The 26,028-nt window shown below is 38.4% G+C and overlaps 1 long non-coding RNA gene and 1 pseudogene across 1 annotated transcript in view; one reads left to right on the plus strand and one right to left on the minus strand.

Moving 5' to 3' along the window:
- LOC116574704 overlaps positions 1–26,028 on the plus strand; it is a 146,130-nt gene that overhangs the window by 35,369 nt on the left and 84,733 nt on the right. The window lies entirely within an intron of this gene.
- Positions 23,351–23,596, minus strand: LOC116574703 (annotated as a pseudogene).

The following is a 26,028-nucleotide window of genomic DNA, read 5'->3' on the forward strand; positions in this document are numbered from 1 at the left end:
TGCACAACAGTTCCAATTTCTCCACATTCTTGCCAACATTTGTGGCTTTTTGTTTTTATTTTCTTAAGATAGCCATCCTAATGAGTGTCAGTTGGTTGGTGTTTCATTGTGGTTTTGATTTCCATTTCCCTAATGATTGGTGATGTTGAGCATCTTTTTATATATTTATTGGCCATTTGTATGTCTTCTTTGCCCATTTTTAGTCAGGTTGTTTATTTTTTGTTGCTTGTTGAGTTTTAGTTTTATGTATTATAGATATAAGTTGTTTGTCAGATATATGATTGGCAAATATTTTTGCCTATTCTGTGGACTTTGTTGACAGTGCCTTTAGGTGCAGAAAAGTTTTCAATTTTGGTGAGGTCCAATTTATATTTTTCTTTTATTTCCTGTGATTTTGGCATTATTCTATATTTATAAAAATTTTGCTCTTTAAAGATAATGTATCATTTAAAATGCTAAAGGACTACATCATCTTTTGGGAAGAGACTGTTTAGTTCACAACTAATGTGGCTATTAAACTTAAAATGTAAAGATGAAAAGTAAATATTGACTACTAATAAAAAATGTACAATAATAATAGCTTTTCATTTAGTGAGTCAGTTGGTCAGTCAGCTAATCACTGGATATTTGGTGCCTACTTCAGTTATAATCATATACTGTTTTTGACTAAGGGGAAAATTCTAATATAAAATGTTTTCTTAAAATATCATATAGTCTGGTTGAGGGGGGCAAAAAAGATAATCCCTATATGATGGTCCCTAAAACAAAGGAAATCTGTAATCGTAACTCATCTTTATTGATAGCTTACCATATTTCTAACTTTGTATTATTCACTTTTCATGCTTTATCTCTTTTCATGATCGAAACTACATGTCTCCACGTAACTAATACTGATTTCATTAGACATGTAGGAAAGTTGAAGCCCAGTGAAATATAGTCTTGAACTAGTAAACAACAAAGTGTTACTCAGTGCACACCTCTCTGATGCCTGTGGTCGAATATAAACTGTGTGGTCAGGGCATGGGCTGTCTCGTTCACCTCTGTATCTCTGCAGCATAGGTGTTTCTCAGTTACAGTTTATGCATGGTCTTGGAAGGAAAAACTTTAATATTTGGTACTTTTTTTTTTAAGATTTTATTTATTTATTTGACAGAGATCGTAAGTAGGCAGGGAGGCAGGCAGAGAGAGAGGAGGAAGCAGGCTCCCTGCTGAGCAGAGAGCCCGATGCGGGGCTCGATCCCAGGACTCTGGGATCATGACCTGAGCTGAAGGCAGAGGCTTTAACCCACTGAGTCACCCAGGTGCCCCTTAATATTTGTTTTTGTTTTTTTGTTTTTGTTTTTGACAGAGACACAGCAAGAGAGGGAACACAAGCAGGGGGAGCAGCAGGGGGAGAGAGAGAAGCAGGCTTCCTGTGGAGCAAGGAGCCCCATGTGGGGCTCAGTCCTAGGACCCTGGGATCATGACCCAAGCCAAAGGCAGACGCTTAATGACTGAGCCACCCAGGCACCCCTTAATATTTGGTTCTTAATGATTCTGCTATATCATAAAAAAGAAGAAAACTTTTCCCTTCTCCCTAATATAAGCACAAAGAGAACCCAATTTACATTGCTGCTAACTTATTCCCTTGGGTCTTGGGACATCTCGTGTCTTTATTCATACTCAAATTTGATGAAGGTTGATGAAGACAAAACCCTTGCAAGAAAACCTGATTTGTTTGAGCAGATGGTACCATAGTTTACTCATAATAATCTTTTAGAAATTTCTCTAAGTCACATTTTAAATGTTAATATAAAATTGCTGTGAATTTCTTTATTTGCTTAGCAAAACTTTAGCCAAAGTGGGTGGAGATATGGCAGCAGCAGGCTCATGTACTCTGCTTCATCACCACGGGAAAAACAAGTAACATTTTATAGTGTTAGGATCAAATATCCTTCCATAAATAAAACATATAAACAGGTTTTGTATGAAATATTCCAGTTAGTTGTATAGTCTTGGGTAAGTCACCTGACTTCCCTGGGCCACGATTTACTCTATATTAAAAAATAACTCTCAGAATAACTTTGATATCCCTTGAATCTTGTATTGTTTTATAGGTAAATTTAGGAGTGAATTTTAAATTGAACATAGTATTCTTCTGGAAAATTAAGTGTTTTATCAATCTTTGGAGAAAGAACTCAATAATGAGTTCTTCTTAAATTAAAATTGATGTTACAAAACAACCCCAAAGCAGTTAACAAAGTGGCAACAATTAACAAATTATTATCTATGACTGATTACTTTGTAAATGGGGTAGGGGTGCCTGGGTGGCTCAGCCAGTTAAGCATCTGCTCAGGTCATGATCCCCAGGTCCTAGGATCTAGCTCTGCATCGGTCTCCCTGCTCAGCAGGGAGCCTCCTTCTCCCTCTCCCACTCCCCCTTCTTATAAGCTCTCTCTCTCTCTCTCCCTCTCCCTTCTGTCAAATAAGTAAATAAAATCTTTTAAAAAACATAAATGGACTAAATATTCCAGTCAAAAGTCATAGAGTGGATGGATAGAAGAACAGGTTTGCTGCCTATAAGAGACTTACTTCATATGTAAGAACATGCACAGACCAAAAGTGGAAGGATGGAAAAAGATACTACATGCAAATGGTAATAAAGGAAAAGCTGGAAAAGCTCATACTGGACAAAATGGACTTTGAAACAAAAATAAAGACATTGTGTAATGATAAAGGGGTCAAAGAGAAGACAACATTTGTAAATGCTTATGCACCTGACATAGGAGTACCTAAATATTTAAAAACAAAAATAACACATAAAGGGAGAAGTCGGCAGCAATATAATAATAGTAGGGGGTTTCAATAGCTTATTCACTTTCATCAACGGATAGGTCATCTAGACAAAAAATCAGTATGGAAATACTGGCCCTAAACAACACATTAGACCAGCTGGACTTAATTGATACATACAGAACATTCCATCTAAAACCAGCAGAATACACATTGTTGTGAAGTATAGATGGAACATTCTCCAGGAGAGATCACATGTCAGTCCACAAAAGAAGTCTCAATAAATACAAGAAGACAAATAATTTCAAGCATCTATTCTGACCATTGTGGTATGACATTGGAAATCAATTATATGAAGAAAAAAAAAAACTAGAAAAGACACAAACACATAGATACTAAACAACACAATATTAAACAACGAACGGGTCAATTAAAAAAACAAAGAAAAAATAAAAAAAAAATACCTTGAGGCAAATGAAAAGGAGCATAACTTTTTGAAATCTATGGGACACGGCAAAAGCAATTCTAAGAGGGTAGATCATGCTTACTTAAGAAATAAGAAAAATCCCAAGTAAATAATCTAACCTGGCACCTCAAGGAACTAGAAAAAGAAAAATAAGCAAAGAAAAATAAGCAAACCCAATATTAGAAGGAAGGAAATAGTAAAGGTCAGAGCAGAAATAAGTTGAGACTTAAGATCTGATAGAAAAAAATAAAACTAAAACTGGTTCTTTGAAAAGATAAACAAAATTGATAAGCTTCTTGCCAGACTCATCAAGAAAAAAGAAAGAGGACCCAAGTAAATAAAATAAGAAATGAAAGAAAAGCCACAGTTGAAACCACACAAATACAAAGGAATATAAGAGACTACCATGAACAATTAGAAGCCAAAAAATTGGAAAACCTGCAAGAAATGGATTAATTCCTAAAAACACACAACCTTTCAAGAATGAATCTTGGGGAAATAGAAAATCTGAATAGACTGATTAGAAATAATGAAATTTAAACTCCCCAAAAAACAAAAGACCAGGGCCAGATAGTTCCATAGGTGACTTCTATCAAACATTCAAAAAAAAGTTAGTATCTCTCCTCTCAAATTATTCAAAACAAAACAAAACAAAAACAAAAAACCATAGAGGAATGCTTCCAAACTCCTTTACAAGGCTGCAACCACCCTTATGCCAAACGAGAGAAAACACCACACACCCCCAACATTTACAGGGCAATATTCCTGATGTATATAGATGCAAAAATCCTCTACAAAATATTAAAAAACTGAATTCAGAAGTACATGGGAAAGATCATACACCACAACCAAGTGAGATTTAGTCTAAGGTTGCAAGGATGGTTCAATATCCACAAATCAATCAATGTGACACACCCCATTAACAAAACAAAGGATAAAAAATATATGATTACCTCAATATGTGCAGCAAAAGCATTTGATTAATTTAGTAACTTTTCACAATAAAAACCTAAGAAAATGGGTGTAGAAGGAATGTACCTCAAAATAATAAAAACCATTTACAACAAACCCATAGCTAGCATCTTAATCAACAGTAAAAGAATGAAAACTATTTCTCTAAGATCAGGAATGAGACAGGATGTCCACACTTACCACTTTTATACAACATAGCCACAACAATTATTAGGAAAGAAAAAATAAATGTATCCAAAGAAGAAAGAAAACTATCACTCTTTGCAGATGACATGATACTATATATAGAAAACCCTAAAGCTCTGCCAAAACTGTTAGAACTAACAAAAGAATCTAGTAAAGTCTCAGGATACAAAAGTTAACATACATAAATCAGTTGTGTTTTTATAGACCAATTATTGGGCTATCAGAAAGAGAAATTAAGAAAAAAAAATCCCATTTATAGTTGCACCAAAAAGAATAAAATACCTAGGAATAAATTTAACCAAGGACATGAAAGACCAATACTCTGAAAACTAAAAGACACTGATGAAAGAAATTGAATATGACACAAATAAATGAAAATATGTTCTGTGTTCATGTTCTGTCTTCAAATAAATTTAAAGATTCAATTGATGGCATGTGCCATCATGGGTATCATGTGCCCTGATTTCAAACTATACTACAGAGCTGCAGTAATCAAAACAGTATGAGACTGGCATGAAGATAGACATATGATGAATGAAACAGAATAGAGAGCCCAGAAATAAATCCACACAGATATGATCAATTTATGACAAAGCAGGCAAGAACATAAAATGGGAAAAAGACAGTTTCTTCAATAAATGATGTTGATAAAACTGGGAAGCTACATATAAAAGAATGAATCTTATACCATATGCAAAAATATATTCAAAATGTATTAGATTTGAATAACATCTGAAACTATAAAACTCCTAGAAGACAAACATAGGCAGTAAGCTCTTTAATATCAGTCTTAGCTGTATATATATATATATATATATATATATATATATATATATATATATGTATATATACATATCTTTGTGGGGTCAACAGCAGGGACCAGTCTCCACAGATAAGGCCAACAAAAGCTAAAATAATCAAAGGGATTATATAACACAAAAAGTTTTTGCAGAGCAAAGGAAGCCATCAAAAAAATGATAACACAACTACTGAATGGAAAGAGATACTTGCAAATTATATATCTTATAATGTGTTAATAGCCAAAATATATAAAAAGCTCAATATCAAATGACATGATAAAAAAAAATGTACAAAGGAGTTGAATCGGCAGTTTTCTAAAGAAGACATACAGAGGGACAACAGACACAAAAAGATGCTCAACATCACTAATCATCAGAGAAGTGCAAGTCAAAACCACAGTCAAATTAGCTATTATCAAAAAGACAAAAAAAAATATTGGTGAGGGTGTAGAGAAAGAGAACCTTGTACCCTGTTGATGGGGATGTAAACCGCTACAGCCACTGTGGAAAGCAGTATAGAGGTTCCTCTGAAAATTAAAAATTGAACTACCATAATGTCTGGCAATTTTGAGTATTTATACAAAGAAAACAAAAACACCAATTTGAGGAGGTATATGCACTCTTATGCTTATTACAGCATTATTTACAATAGCCAACATATGGAAGCAAACCACTGATGAAGGAATAATGAAACTATGGTGTATATATAACAAACAGAAGATTAGGCATAAAAAAAAGAATGAAATCTTGCTATTTGTGAGAGCATGAACAGACCTAGAACATATTGTGCTAAGTAAAATGAGTCAGACAAAGAAAAACACCCTATCATTTCACTTATATGTGAAATCTAAAAACAAACAAGTCAACTAAAGGAAACAGAAACAGACTCGTAGATACAGGAAAGGGACTGGTGGCTGCCAGAGGGGAGGGGGTCAGGAGAGAGAGAGGTGATGGGGATGAAGAGGTACAAACTCCCAATTATAAAATAAATAAGCCGGGGTGCCGGGTGGCTCAGTGGGCTGGGCCTCTGCGTTCAGCTCGGGTCATGATCTTGGGGTCTGGGATTGAGCCCCACATCGGGCTCTCTGCCCAGCGGGGACCCTGCTTCCCCCTCTCTCTGCCTGCCTCTCTGCCTACTTGTGATCTCTCTCTCTCTCTCTCTCTCTCTGTGTCAAATAAATAAATAAATAAATAATAAAATATTTAAAAACAAACAAAAAAAAAATAGGGCGCCTGGGTGGCTCAGTGGATTAAGCCGCTGCCTTCGGCTCAGGTCATGATCTCAGGGTCCTGGGATCGAGTCCCGCATCGGGCTCTCTGCTCGGCAGGGAGCCTGCTTCCCTCTCTCTCTCTCTCTGCCTGCCTCTCCATCTACTTGTGATTTCTTTCTGTCAAATAAATAAAATAAAATCTTTAAAAAATAAATAAATAAATAAATAAATAAATAAATAAGCAAGCAGTGGGTATATAATGTACAGCATAGGGAATATAGTCAATAATGCAATAAGTTCGTGTGGTGAGAGATGGGAATGAGACTTATCATGGGCATCATTTGTAAAGTACAAAAATATTGGATCACCATGATGTACACATGGAGCCAATAGAATATCATATGTCATTTATGCTTCAGTTAAAAAATGGTGTGAAATACACTCTGCCACCTGGAATCTGGGTGTCTCTATCAGGTTATCGGAATCATTTTTTAAGATATTACTGTCACAATGACAGATATTGAATAGCAGCCATAGAAATAAAGCTCTGACCTCCCTATGCACGGGGTGGTTGAATCAGGATCTTAGGTATCTGCACTTTAACTAAACAAAAAAGTACATATAAAAATAAAGATAATTTACTTAGCATATATTATATATAGACAATACAGCATATATACAACACAGCATAAACCATTCCTATATACTTTTTTATATATTAACAAAGTGTAATTAATAATATATATTGTTAATATTGCCAACTTTCAAAAATCCTCTTGGTATTTCTGCATGAATTCCTTCATTTTGCTCTTTATTTCAATTAATATGTGCACTTTAAAAGGATCCAGACTTTTCTAAATGTTATTTGTGTGTGTGTGTACACTAAAAGCTTTTTTTAAAATTTTCATTTATTTGAGAGAGAGAGAGCAGAAGAGTTGGGTGAGGGGCAGAGGGAGAAGCAGACTCCCCGCTGAGCACAGAGCCCAATGTGGGGCTCAATCCCAGAATACCAGGATCATAACCTGAGCCAAAGGCAGACATTTAACCATCTGAGCCACACAGGCATACCTACTACTTTTTTTGTTTATTTGTTTGGGGGTGGAGGGAGCTATTTTCCCCACACTGCCAAACAATTCTCTGATACCAGTTTGGTGTTCTAAAATTCAAGTAACCTCTGGCCCTGTGCACCTGAAGACATGTCAGATCCCACAGATTAAAGACTCAGTCCCAACAAGGCTACCTGTCCACACAGTTTGGATGCCAGTTGCAAGTCCAGATTGTTACCTGTGCTTCTGACCAACTGGGCTGTAGATAAGAGGTTCCATTGACGACCTCAGGTTTGAGTAATATGCTAAAGTGATTCACAAAACTCAGAGAAGGGTTTTACTTACTAGAACACCAGTTTATTATAAAGGATATCACTCAGGAATAGCCAGATGGAAGAGGGCAAGGCACAGGGAAGAGCATGGAGCTTCTACGTCCTCTCTGAGCTTGCCAGTTTCTGTGAGTCTCCATGTTCATAAACCTAAAATCTCCACAAACCCCAACCTTTCGGGTTTATGTGGAGGCTTTATTACATAAGCATGAATATTAAGTCACTGGCCAAAAATTGGTGATTGATTCAACCTCTAGGCCCTCTTCCCTCCCTGGAGACTAGGGAGTGGACTGTGCTATTGTAATTTATAATAAATACATATTTGGTCTTTGTCCCTGATTCCGGCACAGAGCTCCTAAAACTCTTGAAATTTCCTAAGCAATAAATCAATAGGAGCATCTTTTGCTATATTTGGTCTCTCGTCTTCAGTTTCTGAAATCATTTTGAAGCTTTTGCTTGTCTTTTTACTCGTAACAAGTACGTTTCAACCACAACTGAGTTTATGTTCCTGAGGTGACTTTTGGAAATACCCTAAATATGGGGTAGGTGGTTGCTACGGACACCAACATGATTAGAGGGTTGAAAATTTCAGTTCCACCCCTTAAACTCTGGGGCAAGGGGAAAGACTGGAGGGTGTGATTGGCAACGGAAATTGGGGGGAGGGGCAGTCTTGTAGGATGGAGCCCTTAACCTGTAGGATCTGACACGGTTTCCCAGTAAGTAGTACAGAAATGACTTGAATTGTAGGACACCCAACTGGTATCAGAGAATTGGTACCTGAGTTGGTGGTATGGGAAAAATACCCACACTTTGGAACTGGTGCAGAATCTTAAAGAAGCTTTCTAATCCTGAAATTGTTTAATAATGGCTTTAAATATTTATAAATATTTTTTGATCTTATGTCATATTCAGGATTTGTGATGCCTTTTTGGTTTCTGTTTTTGCATATCAGTTGAAAACATCTACTCTGAAATGTTTAAGAAAATTAGCATGTCCTAGCTAAACATGCATTCAAATAAAGTAATCTTCCAACTCATTTGGCACCATCAACCATTCACCCAACAAGAGTAGGGAGGAAGGGGAGCATAGGAAGAGGAGATCACAGGAGAGACATCCTGTCAGCAACTGCAAGGGGAGCAAGAGGCAGGCATCTTGTTGCTGTGAGGTCAGCACTCTTTGAGATAACACTTGCTCCAAGGAGCCCATGCACGTCTACTTATTTAGAAATTCTACTTAAGGGGCGCCTGGGTGGCTCAGTGTGTTAAGCCGCTGCCTTCGGCTCAGGTCATGATCTCAGGGTCCTGGGATCGAGTACCGCATCGGGCTCTCTGCTCAGTAGGGAGTCTGCTTCCTCCTCTCTCTCTGCCTGCCTCTCTGCCTACTTGTGATCTCTCTCTGTCAAATAAATAAATAAAATCTTTAAAAAAAAAAAATTCTACTTAAGTCTCAAATGCAATTTTAAAATTATGTGTTATTCAATATTTGGAAGTTGAATGTTAATTTTATATATCCACAGAGAAACTCTGTGCCAGTTTGTGAACTAAGACAGTTTTAAAAATGAATGTGAGCACATGCTGTTACTGTGTAGTTACTTCTAAACATTTATCCTGGGGCACCTGGGTGGTTCAGATGGTTCAGTGTCTGCCTTCCTCTCCGGTAATGAGCTCCAGGTCCTAGGATGGAGCCCCTAGGTCAGGCTCCCAACTCAGCGGGGAGTCTGCTTTTCCCTCTCCCTCTGCCTCTCCCCCTGCTTGTGCTCTCTCTCTGCATCTTTCTCTCTCTCTCAAATGAATAAATAAAATCTTTTAAAAAGTAAATAAATAAACACCTATTCCCTAGCTGCAAGTGATCTATGGTTGAAGTAAGAAATTTCAGTTAAAAGTAAGAATATTGTAATGTGATCCATATCACAAACACTGGAATGGACTATGGGCTAACTGATTTCCCAGGAAGGTACTAACTGTAAAAAATCTAAAAACATTTAGTATATAACCAAGGCATTAGGACCCTTTTTGGATATTATCATATTTTTAAAATAAAAATTTAGAATTTTTAAAGGAAGGATTATTTTATTCTTTTAAGATAAGGTCATAGATAAACTTATTAATGAATCTTTAATACACTCACACTGACCACATGTAACTTAAAATGGAGAGATAATTGTCTTCATTTGTTCCTGGATATCTACTACCAAAAAAATATTCTAACAATAAGTGTGAAATCTTAACTGAGAGCTTACAGATCTAGATCGCACTGATAACAGTGCTTTTTAAATATGAGTGAATATACTGTCCCCCATTTTTTCTTTGTATTTAAGACTAAAAAACAATGGAATTAAAAAGAAAAAAACTTCATGAACAAAGATTAAAAACAATCTCCTGTCTTGTTTTGTATGAATATTGCAAGTTCTCATCAAAACAACTCCACAACTTGGCAGAAGAGCTAAGCAAAATAAATGACATAGGTGAATTTAAAAAGTGGATTTTCACCCTAAGAGCGAGGGTTTCACTTAGCTGTTTGTCAAGCAGGCTCTTATTTTCCAAATGGAGAGAAGGAGGAATGATTTAATTTATTGCAGACGGTCTGGCACCACTGAAGGTTTACTAGCACCTGTCTGAGGATTTGTTTTCAAGACTCTGCTCAGCAGGTTCTCTGTTTGACCTCCACTAAGTCATTCACACTCTCAGGGATCTTATTTTTTTCATCCCAAAGCTCACGTTTAATTTTATTGTGCTCTTTGGCTAGGTTACACAACTAGGACTCGTGATTTTTGTTCTTAATATTAAATAGGCTACTTTTAGAATTCACTTCATCAAAAGAATCCAATATAATCTGGAGAAGATACTATCATGACTTAGGTAGTTAAAGGACACATGCTTTTAGAATGATTTAAACTCAATCATTGATCACTTTCTCTAACCCTTTTTTTCTCTCTTCAGCCTCATACTTTTTTTAAAAATCATAAAATATTATATGCTACTATAAATATATTTTGCAACTAAATTTTTTACATTTTTTTATGTAAGGTCACTCAATATACTATATTAGTAATTTAATTTTATCCAATATTAACATTGTATAAGTTATTAAAATTTTATTGCCAATAATTTCCAAAGGCAGTTTTAATTAATAAGCATTCAACATTATGATACCAATATTTGAACTGTAATTTCTCTTTGTTCAAATTATTTTTCAGTGCCCACCAATACTGTCTTAAAGCACTACAAGTTTCATGTTATGGTATATAAATGATGGTAGATTTAAGACAGGGCATGTTCAGATTTGAGTTTGTAGAGGTCAGTTCGCTTAGAAAGTATTGATCATTCTTGGAGCTGGTTTCTATTAATGGATTACTACTGTCAATCCTATTTTGCTGACTGGCAGCACACTCAGAACCTGGGATTTATGGACCATTACTAAACAGGTCTCCAGGCTTCTGTGTTGCTGATATTCTCCTGTTTGAGGTCCCTGACAAGTCTCCAAGCAGTTATTGCTACTTAGAATTAAAGGATGTTGGAAAGCTCTGGCTATATTGATTATTAACGGACTTCTTTAAAAAGCAAGATGAACTTCTGCCCAGGGGAACTAATTTAGCCAAAGTGCTAAATTGTTCAGGGAGGTACTGAGCACAAAGTCTCTGCAGCTGTTAGCACCTGCATGTGAACCATCCTTGATCTTTGATCCCTCCTCTGGTAAATATTTTGATAGTGGGTACAGCCATATTCCACATGACCCCTGATCCCATGCAGTTTCTCTGCCTACTGAGAGCTGCCAAGGCAACTCAGGTAAGAGCTTAACATTTCATTTTCATATTCTACTTGGGTGGGCTGTGTCACATACAACTTTGCAGCTTTTCCTTGGACTCCATATTCAATTTTATTTGCTTATTTATTTTTAAATGTTTATTTATTCACTTAACACGCAATGGCCACAGGATACATCAGTCAAGTGTAAGACTTTAGGTATTTCCATAGGGTACATTTTTTTTTTTTTAAGATTTTATTTATTTGAGAGAGAGCAAGAGAGGGAGAGGAGCCAGCACAAATCGCGGTGGGACTATTGGCAGAGGGAGAGAGAGAATCAGGCTTTCTGATGAGCAGAGAGCCTGATGCAGGGTTCGACCCTGAGATCATCACCTTAGCTGAAGGCAGACACTTAACCGACTGAGCCACACAGGCGCTCCATGGGTCACATTATTTTTGTACATCATTGGTTTAAAATATATTCCTCTGTTTTCCACTTTTCCATTTCGGTTAACTCATTTGAAGTGTCAAGTCCTCTAAAGCTTTTGCACAGTGAAGGAAACCACCAACATAACAAAAAGGCAATCTACTGAATGGGAGAATATATTTGGAAATGATGTATCTGATAAGAGGTTAATATCCAAAACATAAGAAGAATGTGTACAACTCAACATAAAAAAAAAAAAATCAATTAAGAAATCAGAGGACCTGAATAGGAATTTTTCCAAAGAAAAAATACACATGTCCAAAAGACACATGAAAAGATGCTCAACATCTCTCATCATGAGAGAGTTGCAAATCAAAACCACAATGAGATAGCACCTTACACATGCCAGAATGGCTAAAATCAAGAAGATGAAAAATAACAAAAACATGACAAATGTTGATGAGGTTGTGAAGAGAAAGAAACCTCATAGACTCTTAGTGGGAATGTAAATTGGTGCAGCCACTGAAAAGAGTATAGAGGTTCCTCCAAAAATTGAAAATAGAAATACCATATGATCCAACAATTCCACTACTGGGTATTTACGCAAAGAAACAAAAACACTAATTAAAAAAGATATATGAGCCCTTATATATATTGCAGCATTATTTAAATAGCCAAGATATGGAAGCAACCTAAGTGTCCCTTGGTAGATGAATGCATAATGATGTGGTATATATACACAATGGGATATTGCACAGACATAAAAAAGAATGATATTTGAGGTGACTTCATTCTGCTAAGTGAAGTAAGTCGGACTGAGAAAGGCAAATAACACATGATTTCACTCACATATGGAATCTAAAACCAAATGAACAAACAAAGAACAGAATCAGACCCATGAATACAGAGAAAAAACTGATGGTTGCCAGAGGGAAGGCGGCTGTGGGATAAGTAAAATGGGTGAAGGGTAGTAAGAGATACGGGCTTCCAAGTATGGAATGAGTATGTCACGGGGATGAAAGGCACAGCGTAAGAAATATAGTCAATGAGATTTTAATAGCGTTGTATGAGGACAGGTGTTAGCTACACTTGCAGTGAGCATAGCATAAGGTATAAAGAAGTTGAATCACTATGTTGTACACCTGAAACATTGTGTGTCACTTATACTCAAATAAAAAAGGTTAAAAAATGAAATGTCAAATGTTTGAAGAACTCAAAAGCAAAATGTTTGCTAGTATCAGCAGGCATTCAGACACTTGCGGCTTGGATCGACTTGCCTTAAATTATAGTTTCAGGATGTGGTGGAAGAAGCAAGTGGCCAAGTTTTGCCTTTTGGAAGGTTCAGAGGGTGTCACCCCTGTGTTTCTGTGCAGATGTCATGTACCAAACACAACTAAGTTCAATAAATCAGAAAAAGATATTACATTTTTTTTCTTTAAGAAAGTGCTTTTCTGTAAACCTGGTGATTCACAGACCTGTACCCCTGGGGATAAAAATATATGTTTATAAAAAATTAAAAATTTAAAAAAAAAAAAGAAAGTGCTTTTCTAACTTTTTTTCTATTAAAAACTTTTTTTAAGATTTTTAAAAGATTTATTTATTTATTTGACGGAGAGGAGCACAGAGGGAAAGGGAATAAGAGCTGAGAAAAATGGGAGAGGGAGAAGCAGGGAGCCCAGTATGGGACTTGATACCAGGATCCTAGGATCATGACCTGAGCCAAAAGCAGACACTTAACGACTGAGCCACCCAGGCACCTTTTTTTTTTTAAGATTTTTAAAAGTAATCTTTATTCCCAACATGGGGCTCGAACTCACTACCCTGAGATCAAGAATTGTATGCTCCACTAACTGAGCCAGCCACGTGCCCCAATTTAAAAATTCTTAAAACACATTCCAACATTGTCTATTGCATGTGCCTATTACTCAGTGAAGAAAACGGGAAGAGAGAGATATAGGCAATGTCCTCCATGTTGTAGAAAGAATACTATCTAGAAAAAACAGGATAAAAATCTGCAGACAAAGTGGTACTGCTATGGCAGGTGAACTCAGGTTAGGACCTGGGGCTAGTGCCGAAGTGATTCATAAGTTCTCTTCTAAGTGCAGAGGAAGGGCAGGGTTGAAGGGTGTAGGATAGGAGGACTGGAGCCTCTCCTTGGTGCAGAACACTCAAGTGCCATGTGCATTCTCAGGGCTCCATGATGCTGGGCGCACACCTCACCCCAGTTAGATCACCCACCTGGGTGATCTCCACTTTCCCAGCTCTGCTGCTGCTCCTGGAGCTGTTCTCTACCCAGGGCACCTCCCATACCTATTCACAAGCTGTGGCTCTTTTGACTCCTGGGTAACAGAAGAAGACAGCAAACAGGACTGCTCAGACCTCCCTGACCATGTCTCATTAACCCCCAGCCACACGGGCTTGCTTTTCCTGCTGCCTGAAAACACCAGGCACATTCCTTCTTCCATTCACGGTCTGTTCAAATGTCACCTCATCAGAGGGCCTTTCCTGGTTGTCCCATATGAAGTAACACCTACAACACTCTCAATCATGACACAATTTAAAATGTTTCATAGTACCCATTATTGTTATTATTATTATTCATTTGATTACTTGTCAGTGGACTGTCTTCCTTCACAAGGATAGTGAGTACATAACCTCAGGCACCTGGTTGGTCTCATTCATTGGTGTAGACTCACAATCCAGAACAATGCATGCAAAAGTAGGTGCTCAGTAAATGGTTGTTAATGAGTAAATAAAATGTTGACTTCATGTAACACCGGCATCATGGGATTAGGCAATATTGCTCAATCCTCCTTCAAAGTAGGTTTCAGCCAGGGCTAGTCTGTGTCAATGAAGATCTTTCTCCTAACCTGTCAGTTACATAAAACCTGTCTACTCCGTAAGGGAAAGTAAAAGCTAGACCAGGTTTTCTGAGGTGACTGTTTAATAAAAAAGGAAGTTGACAGAGATAATAGATAGTGCCCAAAACTGAAGGTTAATTAGGGGAAATGTGATTTAAAGCAGGTCTGGGGTTCAGACTCCTTTCCTTAATTGCAGTGCATAGTATGATATCAGAATTCGAATTAGCATGTCCTTTTTTTTTAAGATTTTATTTATTTATTTGATAGATGGAGATCACAAGTAGGCAGAGAGGCAGACAGAGAGAGAGAGAGGGAAGCAGGCTTCCTGCTGAGCAGAGAGCCCAGTGTGGGGCTCGATCCCAGGACCCTGGGATCATGACCTGGGCCAAAGGCAGAGGCTTAACCCACTGAGCCACCCAGGCACCCCTAGCATGTCCTTTTAAAACCCTTTCTCCTTTCTCCCTTCTTTTCTCCCTCCCTCTGATACCAGGATCTCAGAATCAAGCATTGCCATATCATAGAATAATCAGATCACTTTCAAAAATACCACAAAATGTATACATCAAGAAGTTACATTTTCTCTTCATTTTGCAGTCCACATCCGTATTTCCAACCCAGACAAAAACCTACTAGTGGAGCTTGTTTCTGTGACTACCTGGAGTCTATGACTGCCCTCTTCCCCAGACAGCCTCATATACAGTGTCCCTTCCTCCTGAGGGAGGAAGACATGTACCCAGGGATCATGTTATCCATGGGGTGGCCAGGGATGCTCCTGAGCTGGCCCGACTCCCACCGTTTCTGTCCTCTGCCTTCCTCATATCTACCATCCTGTGTGCAGGTTTCTGCTTTCCAGCTCCAAAATCTGTGTAGTGCTTAGCAGCCTGAGTAAGTACCACAGCGACACTGCCCTACTATGAGCCCCACTGCTACCTTGGACTGCTTTTGCTGATCACAGACCAGAATTTGGGGAAGGAGAAAATGTCCGGACCTCAGACTGTGTTGGAAGAAGAGCTCATCTGTGAGTTGAAAGACACCACACCCTGGGCCCTGAGTGTCTTGTGGGAGCTCACCCAGGGCAGGGGCCTATAGGGCCAGGACTAAGCCTCCTCCTGAGATAATGAGAAGGTGAATGAGGGCTGGAGAGCTTTGGTCTTGCATTGAGTCGAATTAATCCCTCACTAGCCCATTTCCTGGTCCAAAAATGAGACTGCAATTGTTATTCTCATTCAGAAGCATATCCTTGAGAACTGAAACTGAGCCACAAGCAGTAAGTAAAGGAAAGGGCATATGAAGGCTATGGTTAGAACTTCCTGCTTTGGGGGCCACAGGCCAGGCGTGGGAAGCCGGAGGCGTCCTGGTTATAAACAGAAGTTTACCCAGCTTCACAGGGCTCCAGAGTGTGCCAAGATGCCTCAAGGATGTGAATAAGGAGATGGGCCTGTCAAGGCTGGCTAGGACTGGCCTCGCAGAAATTAAACTCTCCAGGCCACTACTTAAGACTCTCACACACAATTTCAGAGGGGAAGTAGTAGAACCAAATAAAACATAAACAGTGACTCACCCCGATCTGGTCAGTTCGAAACTTTTGTGTCTGTTTTGCCATTTTTTTTTTTTTTAAAGTAGGCTTCACACCCAGCATGGAGCCCAACACAGGGCTTGAATTCATGACCCTGAGATCAAGACCCGAGCTAAGATCAAGAGTTGGATGCTTAACTGACTGAGCCACCCACGAAGCCCTGCTTTGCCATTTTGATAGGGATTGCATTGAATCTGTAGGATGCTTTGGGTAGTGTGGACATTTTAACATTAATTCTTTTCCAATTCATGAGCATGGACTATCTTTCCAATTTTCTGGGTCCCAGAGTAATATATCCACTTGTGTTTATTTGAGCAACAATGGAATATTAGGCTTCCTTTTTTTTTTTTTTTTAAAGACTTTATTTATTTATTTGACAGACAGAGATCACAAGTAGGCAGAGAGGCAGGCAGAGAGACGGGAGGAAGCAGGCTCCCCGCTGAACAGAGAGCCCGATGTGGGGCTTGATCCCAGGACCCTAGGATCATGACCTGAGCTGAAGGCAGAAGCCTTAACCCACTGAGCCACCCAGGTGCCCCAAGGAATGTTAGAATTCTTATGCATAACTGCTTAGCAGGTATAAAATACATATTTATTTGTTTGTTTATTTAACTTATTTAATTTATTATTTTTTAAGTAGGCTCCAAGACAGGGCTTGAACTCATGACCCTGAGATCAAGACCTGAGCTGAGGGGTACCTGGCTGGTTCAGTTTGTTAAGCATTTGCTTTTGGCTCAGGTCATGATTCCAGGGTCCTAGGATCGAGCCCCAGTGGGGTGGGCTCCCTGCTGAGCAGGGAGTCGTCTTCTTCCTCTTCCCTCAAACCCCTGCTCGTGCTCTCTCTCACACTCTCACTCTTTTTCTCTCAAATAAAGAAAATCTTTGGGAAAAAACAAAAACAAAACCTGAACTGAAATCAAGAGTCGGAAGCTTAATCAACTGAGAGACCCAGGCACCCTTAAATACATATTTAATTTTAGAAATAAAGGTCAGTCAGACCCATGTCCTTAAATTGCACACACACACACAAACACACACGCACACACACACACAGATATACATACATTACACATACATTTTTTCATCTTATTGAGGTATACTTGACAAATGAAATTGTAAGATTTAAAAGCGCATATTGTGATGATTTGATAAATACATGCATTGTAAAAGGAATCTGCCCATCTAGTTACTCATAACATCCATTGCTTCACATTTTTATCTTTTTTACTTTTTGGTGAGAACATTTAAATCTACTCTCCTAACAAATTCCATTTATACAATACAATGTTATCAACCATAGTCACCATGTTTGACATTAGATCCCCAGAATTTATTCATCTTACGGCTGGAAATTTGTACCTTTTACCAACTTTTCCCTATTTCCCTCATTTCCCAGCCTCTACCACTGGAGCCATTTTTCTGCTATTTCTGTGACTTCGAATTCTTCTTTAGATTCCACGTATAAGTGATTCCATGCAGTAGTTGTCTCTCTGTCTGACTCCTTTCACTTAGCATAATGCCCTCAAAGTCTATCTATGCTGTTGTAAAGAGCAGGATTTCCTTTTTCTCAGGGTGAATAATATACCATATTTTATATAATATTCCATACTATGTATATGATATTTAATTTATGTAATAAATATATATTATGTAATAATATAATGATATATATTTATAATTAAATTATATAATTTATATATTATATATAATATTCCATACTATATAGATATATAATTCAATCTTTTGATTCACTGACAGACACTTAGGTTGTTTCTATATCTTGGTTATTGTGAATAATGCTGCAATAAACATGAGAGTGCACATATCTCTTCAATATCTTACTTTCATTTCCTTTGGATATGTAACAAGAATTGAGATTGTGGGATCATAATGTAGTTCAATTTTTAATTTTTTAAAGAATCTCCATAATGTTTTTCAAAGTGGCTGCTGCAACAATTTACATTCCCCCCAACAGTGCAAAATGTTTCCTTTTATCCGCATCTTCACCAGCACGTACCTTTTGTCTTTTTGATAATAACCATTCTAACAGGTATGAGGTGATATCTCACTGTGGTTTTGATTGCCATTCCCTAAGGATTAGTGATGTTGAGTATCTTTTCATGTATCTGTTGGCCATTTGTGTGTCTTCTTCAGAAAAATGTTTAATCAAGTCCTTTTTTAATTTTTGAGTTAATTTGTTTTTTTGTTATTGAGCTATCTGTGTTCTTTATATATTTTGTATAGTAACTCCTTATTGGATATGTGATTTACTAATATTTTTTCTTGTTCCACAGGTTGCTTTTTATTTTGTGGATGGTCTCCTTTGCTGTACAGAAGCTTTTTAGTTTGTAGTCCCTCTTGCTTATTTGTTCTTTTTCTGTGTGGTTTACTTCGGTGTCAAACCCAAAAAACATTGCCAAGCCCAATATCAAGGAGCTTACCCTGTGTCTTCTTCTAGGAACTTTATGGTTTCAGGTCTTACATTCAAGTCTTTTTAATCCATTTTGGGTTGATTTTTGTGTATGGTGTAAAAGACTGGTCCCGTTTCATTCTTTTGCATATGACTGTCCAGTTTTCCCAACACCATTTATTAAAGAAACTGCTCTTTCCCCACTGTGCATCTTTGGCTCCTTTGTCAAAAACTAATTAACCATATATGCATGGGTTTACTTCTGGGTGCTCTATTCTGTTCCACTGATCTTTGTGTCTGTTTTTTATGCCAATACCATACTGTTTTGATTGCTATAGCTGTGTAGGATAGCTTGAAGTTAGAAAGTGTGATGCTGCTGGCTTTCTTAAGATTACTTTTGGTTATTAGGGGTCTTTCATGGTAATAGTAGGATTGTAAAAAATGCCATTGGGGAGTTCTGATAGGAATTGCAGTGAATCTGTAGATTTCTCTGGGTAGTAGGGACATTTTAACATTATTAATTCTATCAGTTTGTGAGACTGGACTATATTTCCATTTGTTTGTGGCTTCAGTTTCTTTCATCTGTGTCTTATAATATTCAGTGTTGAGATCTTTCACCTCTTTGGTTAAATTTATTACTAATATTTATGTAGAAGATACATATTTATTTAAATAAATTCAACTTCCAACAGGTATTACCTGCTCAGAAAGCTAATCCATGGAGGTCTTTTATGATAATAAGACTGAAATGGATTCCATGATGCATGAAAGATTCTGTTACTTAGGTAATGGGTTACATTCATGTTTTTGCCTGATGGGCAGTTTAACCCACAATACAAATATTAATGTATCCCCCAAAAGAAGATGCATCTCTTCTCAGGTACTAACCCAAGTAAACCACACAGAAAAAGAACAAAACGAGTAGGATGCAAGGCTGAGGAAGAGACAAAGCCATGAAGGGCAACCCACAACATGTTAGAAGCAAATCTTTTGTTGGTAGTTGGTGTAAGTCATTGGAAGAAACACCACCATAGGAATACAAAAGAGAGTGACTCCTTCTTCTCTCTAGGGTCACCCTTTTTGCTGTTCCAAGAAGACAGATTCTGTTTTTCTTGACCCTAGGGACTCTTCATTCACAATCCCACACAATGTTATGAAGGCCATCTTTAACCTTTTGAGTAGGGTATTAGTTTTCCTTAACAGACTTTGCCCCACGGCTTTCCTCCCAGCTGGATTTGGAGTCTGGTCTCTCAGCTGGACTCCAGCCAGAAGTGTGTTATCTTCTCTTCATCTGCTACAGCTAGTTATGTCTCCCCAAAATTCATATGTTGAAATCCTATCCATGTGTACCTCAGAACTGTATTTGGAGATAGGACTTTAAAAGGATAGTTAAGGTATTGAGGTCATTAGAGTGGGCCTTAACACAATGACTGGTGCCTTTATAAGAAGAGATAAGGACACAACATACACACAAGGAAGATCAGATGAAGATTCAGGGAGAAGAGGGCCATCTACAAGCCAAGGAGTGAAGCCTTGGAAAAAAATCAACCCTGATGACAATTTGATCTTGGACATCTAGTGCCCAGAACCACGAGAAAGTAAATTTCTACTGTTTAAGCCACCCCATAGAACTTCATTATGGCAGCAGTAGCAAATTAACACAACCATCAACCCAGTTGTGAGAACAGAATTTTACCTACTCTTCCAGCCATTAGGCTTTGCTTATTTGTAACAGATTCTTTTATGAAAGGTGTTTGTTAAGATGATTGTGGTGTTTCCTGTTAAAAGCACAGGACTGGTGTGTCTCAGTGGTTCAGTCGGTGACTTTGGCTCAGGTCATGATCCCAGGGCTCTGGGATGGAGCCCCTCTCCCCTCTGCCTACTGCTCTGCCTACTTGTGCTCTCTCTCTGTGTCAAATAAATAAATACTTTAAAAAATATATTTAAAAAGCACAAAACTTTGACATGTCTTTTTATTGCAGATGTGTGTGTGTGTTCCAAGCCATTATTTCTTGAAAATGCTTCCAAAGAAAGGATGTTCACTGAACAAATAGCATGGTTAATGGGAATCTACAGGCAAAATAGTTGACCTGTAACAATTGGCCGTATTTTTTAACTTTAAAGTTTCAAAACCAACAAGCATATGACAAGAGGCTCAATATCACTAATCATTAAGAAAATACAAATCAAAACCAGAATGCAATAACATGTCACATCCATTAAGATGACTACTATTAAAAAATCAAACAGAAAAGAACAAGTGTTGATGAGGGTATGGAGACACTGGAAACCATGTACACTGTTGGTGGGAATGTAAAATGGTGCAAGCATTATGGATAACAGTATGGCAGTTCCTCCAAAAATTAAAAATAAAATTACCAGCAATTTTACTTCTGGGTAAACCCCAAAGAACTGAAAGCAGAATACCAAAGAGATAGTTGTACACCCCCATGTTCCTAGGATTATTATCCACAATATTCAAGAGGTGGAAGCAGCCCAAGGTCCATTGACACATAAATGGATAAACAAAATGTAGTATATACATACATTGGACTATTACTCAACTTTAAAAGGAATGATGTACTGATGTGTGCTATGACATGGTTGAAGCTTGAAGACATGCAAAGTGAAATAAATGTCACAAAGACAGATACTGTATGGTTCTCTTTAATGAAGTACCTAGAGTAGTTATATTCGTAGAGACAGAAAGTGGAATGGTGCTGCCAGGGACTGTAGGGAGGTAGAAATAAGGAGTTAGTGTTCAGTTTTACAAGATGATAGAGTTTAAGGTTTACAAGATGAAAAAAATTCTGGAGATGGGTTGCACAATGGGTGCACAGGGTTAACACTACTAAACTGTATGCTTAAAAATAGGACAGTAGATTTTATGTGAGGTGTAATTCCATAATTAAAAATTTTAAAGATATAAAACAGCTTCAAGGATTTCTAAGCAAGGAAGTCTTAGGCCTTATTATGTCATGGAGAAAAAGAAATACATCCCATAAAAAACCATCCTGAATGGATCTGACAACTTTGCTGTGTGTATAAAAGTAATTTTCATGTACAACTCAGGGAGTAGCTTTTAATTTTCCAGAATACAGAAAAAAAAAGGTGGGGGGAGCATGAAGTCTTTTAAAAAGTCACATTGTGCCTATAAATGTTCTGCCTTGATTCCTCAAAATGTTTTATGGAACACACTTACTAGCTGCTAGTGGAAAGCTCTAGCTAGATCATTTTTCACCTGTCTGACCATCGGGGGTGGAGTTTAAGATTTACGAGATGCTTCAGTGCAGAGGTGGAGATCCTTGCCTATGGTTCTCTCCTTCAACAATTCTAGAATCTCTCTTTTTGGGGGACTTTGCTCCACAATGTTTTAATTATTGGTAGCTCATTAGCCGTCAGTGTTTTACTTCTTGTTTCTGATGATCATTTTCATACTCACTTTAACAACTTCATAGTCAGTTTCTGTCTGCATTTGCAGCCATGGAGCATGAGGAAAATAACAACTGAACCTAAGTAACTGCTTTCCAGGTTTGGTGTTGACTATCTACTCATCTGGCTTACAGACTATAAGATTTAGGTCATAGTCTGTCATTGCAGCCTATAGTACATTAAAAATACTTCCATTATTATTAATGTGCCTAAATCTACCAGAGAGAGCCCTGGAGAAAATAAGTATTCTGGGCATGGCCCTTATGCTTCAGAAGTATTGTTTAATAAATTATAGATTTATTGAATCAGACCTCTGCCTAGCTTTATAAACCATTTTCTTGATTTCAAAAACAAAAGTAAGTCATGCAAAATGTAAGGTATCACTCTTCAAGGTGTTGTAGATATAAAACTATTATTTTACTGAGATGTATATACCCATTTCATATCAAAATTAAGAAAATTCTGAAAAAATAGGATTTCTCCAAATTTACTACTCTCCTGGAACTCCAAGTTGAAAGAGCTTCCGGGGTAAGGAGTACCATTGGATCCTTTCACTCAGCTGTGAAGGGGCTACAAAATGGACCTGCAAATGGGAGCTGCCTGTAGAGGAGTTCAAAAATCCAGCTGGCTGTATTTTACTGGTAGCAAAATTTTCACCTGCCTGTATCCTCTTGTACAATTATTATGATATTTTAAATGGCGCAAGACAATAATCATCCAAAGAACTCGAATACTGCTTGAAAGCCTCTTCATTTTTCTCTTCTCTTCCCTGCCCTTCTTCCTCTGCTCTCCTTTCTTCTTTTTCTTTTTCGCTTCCTCTCTTTCTTTTTTTGTGTTAGAAACCCATTTAATGTAGATGCGGAGTGGGGAATGCCCTGGGATGGGGTAAGCTGGCCAGGTAGGCTGTCCCAGACCTGATCCCAAGAAGAGACGCTGCGTGGTGGCGGCCGGCCCAGTCACACCAAGGGCAGTAAGAGAAGGATGGCCCGAGCAGGCAAACCCACCCGAGGACCTGTAGGACAGCCCTTGAGAAGATATCTAAGCTAGATGGTAAGTGCCCAGACCACAGCCCCAAGCCCAGGGAAGCAGTGTTAGGGCTGACTGAAGGGCTTCTAGAGCCTAAGGACTGGGATCACTAGGGGCCTTCCAGAGCTGCTGCTGCAACTCATGGCGTGTCTGCAGGTTGGACTCAAGAAGTTCCTGGGGGCAGGCATGGACGTGATCATTCTTCTCCTCCAGACGGTTTTGACAGCAGGTGCTCTGGTCCAGCATGGAGCTGACGGTAGCTTATTTTGCTTCCCAGAAGCTGTCGTTCTTGCCTCCCTCACTCGCTTCCACCCCCAGGTTCCAACTGGGCCGTAACATTACAGACTCAGGCACCCACAAGGACCTTTCGATGATGGAACAAAGCAATGTCATGCAGACAGCAGGTGCCGGAGAAAGAAGGAGATGTGGTGAAGGCATATTTTCAAATAAAATTCCTAAGTTTCAATAGTTATATTTAGCACACCAGTTTAAAATATTATGTGGCTTTGCTAATTTTTAGCAGCTTTGTTCAGTTTTCATTTACATACTATAAAACTCACTGATTATAAGTATAATTCAGTGATTTTTAGTAAATATACAGAGTTTGTGCAATTATCACCACAATCCAATTTTAGAACATCCCCCCCCCCCAAAATCCCGTTTGCCTATTTTCAGTTAATTCCTACCCCTTCCACAGCCTTAGGAACCACAAAACTCTATGGAACCTCTCCAACTCTATGAATTTGCCCTTTCTGATCACTTGGTATCAATAGAATCACATATGTGGGCTTTCTCATCTAGTTTCTTTGGCATAATACTTTTGAGATTCATTCATGTTTTAGCACATATCAGTAGTTCATTGCTTATTAGCTAAATAGCATTCCATAATGAATATAACATTTTAATGCATTTATCTCTTTTTATTTCAAAGTGCTTTTTTTTTTTTTTTTAAAGTAATCTCCATATCCAACTGGGGACTTGAGCTCACAAGCCCAAGATCAAGAGCCTCATGCTTCTCTGGTGGGGTCCACCAGATGCCCCTAACTGTATCCTAACACATTTATCTCTTGACAGACATTTGGAGTGTCTCCAATTTTGGTCTATTATGGATAAGAATGCCAAGAACTTTTACATACATATCTTTGTGTGGATACATGCTTTTGTTTTTCTTGGGTGAATTTCCAGGGGTGGAATTATTGGGTAACAGTAAGTTCCTGTTTAACATTTTCAGAAATAGCTGAATTCTTTCCCAAAACAACAAGGGAACTATACCATTTTACATTCCCACCAGCACATATGAGGGTCCATATTCTCCACATTCTCAACAATGCTTGGTATGGTCTGTCTTTTTTGTTATAGACTTGATATGTGGTTTTTATAAGTAATGCTCTTTGTCACTAGATTCCTCTCTGAAGAGCCAATCACATTCTTTCTCCCTGGGTGGGGATGGGGGGGTGGGAAGTAGGATGCCAAGAAATGAAAGATGTTATTTTTATTGGTGGTGGAGCTAGACTGGAGAATGTATCTTGCATTTGGAGCAAGAAAATAGGGTTGCTAATAATGTCATCTCTGAATTGAAATTAGCCACCCCAAACTGCAGGCTTCTTTCACTTTCCCCTACCCCCAAGAGTCCCAGCCTGCCCAGTGAGGCCACCTGGGAGAGCAGAAAGCCATGAGCAGAGAGTAAGGAGATGGGCACTGAAGTCCCAGGGAAATCATAACAAATAGATGACCGGAGGCCAATGGATGTCAGACACCGACTTCTCCCTGATCAGGTGGATCAACTTTTATGTGACGAGCCATGTGAAAGGCTGAAATTCATCCTCAGATACAGATCCATTTTGAGGAATAGAGTAGAAATCCCCACTTAGAAATATGAGCAAAGGGGCGCCTGGGTGGCTCAGTGGGTTAAGCCGCTGCCTTCGGCTCAGGTCATGATCTCAGAGTCCTGGGATCGAGTCCCGCATCGGGCTCTCTGCTCAGCGAGGAACCTGCTTCCTCCTCTCCCTCTGCCTGTCTCTCTGCCTGCTTGTAATCTCTCTCTGTCAAATAAATAAATAAAATATTAAAAAAAAAAGAAATATGAGCAAAGAGGAACAGAATCCCTCTCAAACATATAACGATTGTTATTTCTTGCTTATACACATATGTAGAACTTTAGTCTCTGTTTTCTAGCAATATTGACTTTGATACTAACACTTTATGTGTACATAGAATTTATCACTATGTGCAATGCTACCATGTAGGTTATCTTGTCCAGACTCACAGATGGGAAACTGATCTCCAAAGGGTATGATAGCTCATGAGTAACAAAGCTTGACCCTGTGCTAGGTCTTTGGCTCCAAGTCTGTGTCTTTGCCTGCTCACCTTTGCTGATCAGCTAGGAAGCAGGAACTACCTTTACAAAATTTATGAAATTTCCTGGTGTGACTGTGTACTTTTAAAAGGCAAACCATAGCCTCTGCCTTCGGCTCAGGTCATGATCTCAGGGTTCTGGGAGGCTCTCTGCTCGGCGGGGAGCCTGCTTTCCCCACCCTCTCTCCCTGCCTCTCTGCCTACTTGTGATCTCTGTCAAATAAATAAATAAATAATCTTTAAAAGGCAACATGGGGCACCTGGGTGGCTCAGTTGGTTAAGCCACTGCCTTCAGTTGTGATCCCAGAGTCCTGGGATCGAGTTCCACATCAGGCTCCCAGCTCCACAGGGAGTCTACTTCTCCTTCTGACCTTCTCCTCTCTCATGCTCTCTTTCATTCTTTCACTCTCTCTCTC

The sequence above is a fragment of the Mustela erminea genome, chromosome 16 (assembly GCF_009829155.1).
Source record: "Mustela erminea isolate mMusErm1 chromosome 16, mMusErm1.Pri, whole genome shotgun sequence".
Taxonomy (NCBI): domain Eukaryota; kingdom Metazoa; phylum Chordata; class Mammalia; order Carnivora; family Mustelidae; genus Mustela; species Mustela erminea.